The sequence below is a fragment of the Chanodichthys erythropterus genome, chromosome 12 (assembly GCF_024489055.1).
Source record: "Chanodichthys erythropterus isolate Z2021 chromosome 12, ASM2448905v1, whole genome shotgun sequence".
In the NCBI taxonomy this organism is placed as follows: Eukaryota; Metazoa; Chordata; class Actinopteri; order Cypriniformes; family Xenocyprididae; genus Chanodichthys; species Chanodichthys erythropterus.
Genome location: NC_090232.1, coordinates 12,327,845 through 12,334,810, shown reverse-complemented (window position 1 = coordinate 12,334,810; position 6,966 = coordinate 12,327,845). Strand labels below are relative to the sequence as shown.

General features: G+C 35.7%; 1 long non-coding RNA gene across 1 annotated transcript; it reads right to left on the bottom strand.

Annotated features, from left to right (window-relative positions):
- Window positions 1-1,244: 1,244 nt before the first annotated feature.
- LOC137033057 (uncharacterized) lies at window positions 1,245-5,130 on the bottom strand. The gene is made up of 5 exons (XR_010896798.1): window positions 5,045-5,130; window positions 4,310-4,376; window positions 3,657-3,737; window positions 3,425-3,512; window positions 1,245-1,732 (listed from the first exon to the last, which is right to left on the bottom strand). It is a non-coding gene; the product is annotated as an uncharacterized lncRNA (long non-coding RNA).
- Window positions 5,131-6,966: the final 1,836 nt, after the last annotated feature.

Genomic DNA, 6,966 nt, shown 5'->3' with positions numbered 1-6,966 from the left:
TTTGAATAATAACCAGAGAATTGTGCCCTTGAGGGGTCTGTTGATAGAAACCCTTTTCATACTTGTAGGTGCTCACGGCCTTGGAAAAGCTCTGATGTTTTTTTTTTGTTTTGTTTTGTTTTTTTTTCAAAACAACAATTCAGACCCTAACCAGTTAACTCAATGTTCATGTTCCCCTTACTGCTCTCTCACACACATACACATATGCAGTTTTTAGAGCTCAGATATTCCAAGCAATCCTGCAAAACATAGATGCCCTAATTAATGTAAAGTGGCCCCAAAAGTTTTTGGACACTTAAACCATGTATGTAAATTTCATTGCATTAGATAATGAAATATGAGACCAAATGGCATATTTGGAATTATTTTTAACCAACTAAACCCAAGGTTATTTTTAGTGGATGCATGAAGTCCATTGTCATTAAAATTTTCCACTAATGTTTGCCCCTACAAAGTATCTTTATACTTTTTGTGAAATGTTTGCAAACATCCGTGTTTGCACGTGAAAGTGACAGTTAATGCCATTTTATTTGATATTTTGTTTTCTGGACATGATGGAAATTTGTTGATAAATGATGCAATCTATTTATTAAAAAATAAATGAAAATGCAATTCATAAGTTTGGGGTCAGTAACTTTTTTTAAAGAAATTGTTCAATTCATCAAAAGTGACAGTAAAGACATTTAAAATCTTGTTTGAACGTTCTATTAATCAAAGAATGTATCACAGTTTCCACACAACAAAAAAAAAAAATAAATAAAATGCAACATTATATATATACTATTCAACATTTATACACTGTAAAAAGTGAAACATTGGATTAACTTAATAAAATTGAAGTAACCATTCACAATAAAGATTTTACATTGACCTAATGTTCAGAAACCATTCAATTCAAACTAATTTTCTGCATTTCATGCAAACTCTTTTCTGAATTTGGTGTAAATCAATATTTTAAATTGGCTTAAATTAAAAAAACAAGTTTCTTAACAGACTTGATTTCCTGCAAACTCTTTTCTGAATTTGGTATAAATCAATATTTTAAATTGGCTTAAATTAAAAAAAAAGGTTTTTAAGAGACTTGGTCTAAATTTAATTTTCTTCAATCTGAAATATGTATTCATTGCAAGTAATATAAATTGCTTCACAATTGACAATTAAAAATTTTAAATTCTCTCAAAATATATATATTTTAAATGAGTCAGATCAAACATTATTTTAAAAGATTTATTAAATCACTGTTCTTAAGATTAGACTTTTTTTGGCAAAACAAACATTGTTTTACAAATACAAATATAATTCAGAGAAATAAATTTAAATCAAATACAAATCAGAGATATTGCCACATCCAGTAAACAACAAACAACTACTAATACGATGTAGTGGAGACTGGGGTGAAAGAATTTCTGCCATGCTGTGTTCATCAAAGCACTGAAATGGAGGCTGTCAGTCAGTCATTGACTATGCAGCAGAGTGGAGAGGCGACATATTTTGGGGGTCATTTTTCTTGCGCCAAGTTCCATTAAAACTTTCAGAAAAAACTCAAGTGAATTTCAGTTCTTTTGGATACTCGAGGTATACCACATATGTTAGTCCAAACAGCATTGCTACAGCAGCTGCGGTTGAGGGCATGTTACTGAGGACCTCTGTGGACTCAATGAGAACCCTGGTGTCTGTCTGTCTCACAGATTAAGACGGCCATTGTTTGCTCCAGTCCATCACCTGGCATATCCTGGCAAGACAATACATAGTAATGAATAAAGAGTGTATCAGTATCTCAGAAAATTAAACACTATTTTGGTTTTGAGTGGTTGATAGCACTGTTGCGGTCTATTGTTTTTGTGTACAGATCTCAGACCCTAGGCTGCCTACAAAGGCGTTTTTTTTGACGGCCTGCTTATGGGGCGTGCAGCTAGCGGATCATAAGGATGAATATGATCATTTATGTTTGGGCCTGCAATCGCTGATACAACCTTTAAAGGGATAGTTCACCCAAAAATGAAAATTTGATGTTTATCTGCTTACCCCCAGCGCATCCAAGATGTAGATGTCTTTGTTTCTTCAGTAGAACACAAATGATGATTTTTAAATCAACCGCTGCCGTCTGTCAGTGGTACAATGGAAGTCAGCGGGAACTTGGACTATAAGAGTCGAAAAAACTTCCATAGACAAATCCAAAATTAAATTAAGACACGAAACGATCGGTTTGTGTGAGAAACCGAACAGTATTTATATCATTTTTTACCTCTAATACACCACTATGTCCAACTGTGTTCATCAATCGATTTGTGATGTCTGAACTCGCTCCGACAACGGAAGTGATGTCTAGCACTCATTGAAGTATATGGGCGAGACATCACTGCTTTTGTCAGAGCGCGATCAGACATCACGAATCGATTGATGAACACAGTTGGACATAGTGGTGTATTAGAGGTAAAAAATGATATAAATACTGTTCAGTTTCTCACACAAACCGATCGTTTCGTGTCTTAAGACATCAATGTGTCGTCACGAGCGTTGGTGGCGTTTCGTTTGGATTTGTCTGTCGTGTTTTATTTACTTTTATAGTCAAGTTCCCGCTGACTTGCATTGTACCACTGACAGACGGCAGCGTTTGGAGTTAAAAATCTTAATTTGTGTTTTACTGAAGAAACAAAGTCACCTACATCTTGGATGCGCTGGGGGTAAGCAGATAAACATCAAATTTTCATTTTTGGGTGAACTATCCCTTTAAAACAACCAGGGCATCCATAACACTTCAGCTGAGCCAAATGCAGATTGCCTCCATATAACACCACACTGAAAAGGCTAACAATGTTAGTTTTAGGGGCATCATGCTCAGATCTTCACTCATTGTGGTTAGACGGAGTTCGTTTTGAGCACAAACGATTGAGTTGTCAGGGTTTTAATGTTGGTATCATACAGGGCTGTACAGTGTGACAAACATGCTACAAAAGAAATCAGTCTGTGCTGACAACTTTCAGGCTACTGGTGCTAAAAATCTTTTAACCTTTGTAGCACCAGTGTTACGCGCAAAAAAAGTTAACTTGGGTAAAGTTGGTTTTATATTCGCACATTCGGACTTCTGATAAATTCAGACTTTCAATAAATGTGCAATACATTAATGTTTGTAATTTTAACGAGCGACTAGATATTGTCAACCAACCATTGTCAACTTACAACATTTTTCACAGTCGATCAAAATAGGCAAGTATTGTTTTAATGGCATATTTACTTCTGAATGTCCAATGTAGTGTGATTAACAAGGCTATTGAATACGGATGTCTGAATGTGCGAATATAAAACCAGCTTTACCCAAGTAAAAAGTTAATGTACAACCCTGTCATAGCGACCATAGAACAGACCAGTTAAGATAATATCAAACATATTTGATTCAGTCTGACTCAGTCGTAATTGTACATACCTCATCTAAACGATGTAAAATCCTGCCATTCTTTTCTTTTGTCACGCCACCCTTTTTCCGTTGTGATTCTCATGAACTCTGCACTGATCTAAAAAATGAAAAGAGCAGAAAATACAAAGTTTGGGATTAATAATTGACCAAATTATTTAAATTAGTAACAAAAGCTGTAATCAAATTACTGTTATGAATACCAAATGAACAAGAATCAACATAGTTTTGTACCAAAACTGACCTCTTCAATTTGAAAAAGTGCTGGCCACCTCTCCCACAACATTTGCAATTCTTCCCAGTCAAATATTAAATTGTCATCTTTCTGAAACATAAGTAAATTAATTATCAGTATCTTACCTGGCAAAAATTTATTTATTCAATGTTATCTACATTATATTGCAACTGCAGCAGCATTTTGAACATTTGCAAAGATACGTTAAGCCATTAACTTTTAAATGCATCATTATATTCAAATTGCAAACACATGAGGACAGTCTCCGCATGAAAGACCCACGACTGGCAGATGAACGTGCTACTACATTTCTCTCCGAAACGGTAGGAAATTAAATTAGATTTAATAGAGGATTTTAACTGTGACAAGATGATTGACAGGGCAGTTTACGTGACAGGATGCACGCGACAGATCCGTCCGATAAAGATGACGAAGTAGTAACTTATCTCCCATGGCTTGCATACTCTTTGCTACACACTCAAAAGTTTATACTTTTTCTCCACAAAAAGAGTACCTACTTTTAGGGCGTATAAGTAGGCGAATTGGGACGCAGCATATGTAATCATGTGCTCCAGCCCTGAATCAGTGCGATCAGTAGTGAATGTACTGCTCGAATCAGCTCCTGACCCCAACCCCTCCCCTCAATGGCAAAAACAACTTACCAGTGTCAGCGAAGACTGGACAACCAAAACTGGCACCAGGAACTAGGCCTACCAAGCAGCAGCTTTCCTAAAATTAAAATCCAAACATTAATCCATTTTAGTTTTACAGTTTCAAAGTGTAAATTAATTTCTCACATTCATTTCCTGCCTTCGCAAATTTAAAACATAAAACATAAAATCCGCGTTCATATTGGCATTGAGCGCCCGGAGCAGAGCCAGTTAGCCTAAACTCTGAGCGGGAAACGTTACACGTCACTCGCATATTGAGGTGATTCATTTCTTTCGGCAAAGAAATGCAATATACTCAAGCTTTAGTCATGAATACAACTAAAAAAATATTTTTTCCTTTCATAATATCCGTTCAATCGGTAGATAATATTAAGTTCTTGGATTTCCCAGGAAAATCGTTAGCTGTAAAATGGCGCAATGTTAACGCTATACCGCTAATGTCAAAATTAACGTTATAATAAATTCTAATCTGCGTAAGTTATCTGTTCATTAAAATGATATGACGTTAATGCTATTCAAGTATTTAAATGCTGGATGAGTTTCCTCATTACTTTAACGTTATGCTAGAAAGGTCGCGGTAGACTGGCTATCAGTAAAACAGTGACAAGGAAGTCACCTTATAAAAACTGAACTAGTTAACGTTACCTTATAAAAATTATAGTGTGAGTGCTGAAATAAAGGGCAAGGATAACACAGACGTACAATTTTGATTAATTCCTCCCTTACCTGACAAAGTGTCCTGTCCTGTTCGCTTCGCGCCTCCTCCGACTTCTGCCACTTCTGCTGCCGTAGGTCTCTTCCAGAACCTTCTCTCGAGTTTTCATGTGTGCGCATGCGCAAACCATGCTTAATCTAATAAAAGTCGTTTGATCGAATGTATGATTTAAATTTCATTGTTATGTTATAATTTTATATTGTATCGATCTAAGAAAATAGATTGAAAGACACATATAAATTACAAAATGTAATTTTACTTAACAATCTAATAATTTTAGGCTATTGGAATGGAAAAAAATATATCAAACGAAGAACACCAATGTTTTACTTTTTACAGTGTAGAAATATTTGTTGAGCACCAAATTAGTATTCACATCACAAGAATAAATTTCATTATCAAATATATATTAAAATAGAAAAGTTATTTCAGTTTCAAATAATATTTCACTATTTTATTGTTTTACTGAATTTTTGATCAAATAAATGCTGCCTTATTGAGCATAAGAGGATAAAAAAAAAAAAAAAAAACTTGAACAGTAGTGTACATACTGTAATCACTTGAGTACACCTCTTATATGATGAGCATGTTTTTAATTCCTATATTAAAATTAATTTTTAATATTTTTGGGGATGCATTAGGTCAAAACGTCAGGGTGATGCAATTGTTCTGATATCATGGAGGAAAACACTCAACTTGACAGGTCCAGTCGCGTAGTAATGCCGCAGTTCATTTGAACGAGTGAAAGGATGTGATCTGTCTGTTCTCAGAGCTCAGGTCAGTTAATACTCTTAAACATCCCAGACTGCTGTTATCTCTGCCGTCCAGACCATAAAGACAAATTAGCAAAGGGCCAAAGAGACACATGCATACTCACACACTCAGAGCCTGTCTAACATAACATTATTTATCTCTCTCTAAATTATCAACGAACACGCAGCATCTGTTTAGACAGCAAGAGGGATAGAGAAAACATTGCTGACGGACTCTCTCTCTCTCTCTCTCTCTCTCTCTCTCTCTCTCTCTCTCTCTCTCTCTCTCTCTCAATTGAGAGTTGTTAAAGACATGTGTGGGAGAGAGAGTGAGAGTTTTTGTGAGTTCTCCACATTGTTGTTAAGAGCCTGTTTATTTGATTACTTCCCTACCGGGAGAAACTGACAATCATGTTGAACACAAGCAGACACGCGCAGACAGGATGTTCTTATGTTGTTCACGAAGTATTTTGTTGTTTATAGCCATTGTGCGTGAAAGTCTCTCAGGGGTGATTGAATATAATTGGATGTTTATTGGTATGATGTAGTGAACCACATGCGGTGTGTGTGTGTTCTTACAAGGTGTATTAACAGTGCAACACAAACCCCACGTCAACCAGAGCATTAATAATTATAGGCTCAGCATGCTACAGCCATCTGGGGGTCGAACCCATGAATTCAGCCTCTCAGAAGGGGAGCTGTAAAGTAAACACACGGAGATGCTGTTGGCCAGGTACAAACAGAACAGAGCAGAGCATATTTGAATTTCTCTCTTTATTACTGGACACACTAACCAGAGGTTTTACTCCTGTGGTGTTAATGTGCCGAGTTATTTTCTGGAGGTATAAGTAGGCTCACATGGAATATACACTTTTTTTTCCTAATTGTGGAAAAAAAAAATCTATCTATCTATCTATCTATCTATCTATCTATCTATCTATCTATCTATCTATCTATCTATCTATCTATCTATCTATCTATCTATCTATCTATCTATCTATCTATCTATCTATCTATCGATCTATCTGTCTGTCTATCTGTCTATCTGTCTGTCTGTATGTCTGTCTATCTGTCTATCTGTCTGTCTGTATGTCTGTCTGTCCATCTAGCTATCACAACCCTCTACAATGCGAGTAAATCACTCGCATATCCGACTAAATCTTCAGTCTTTGTGACTAAAT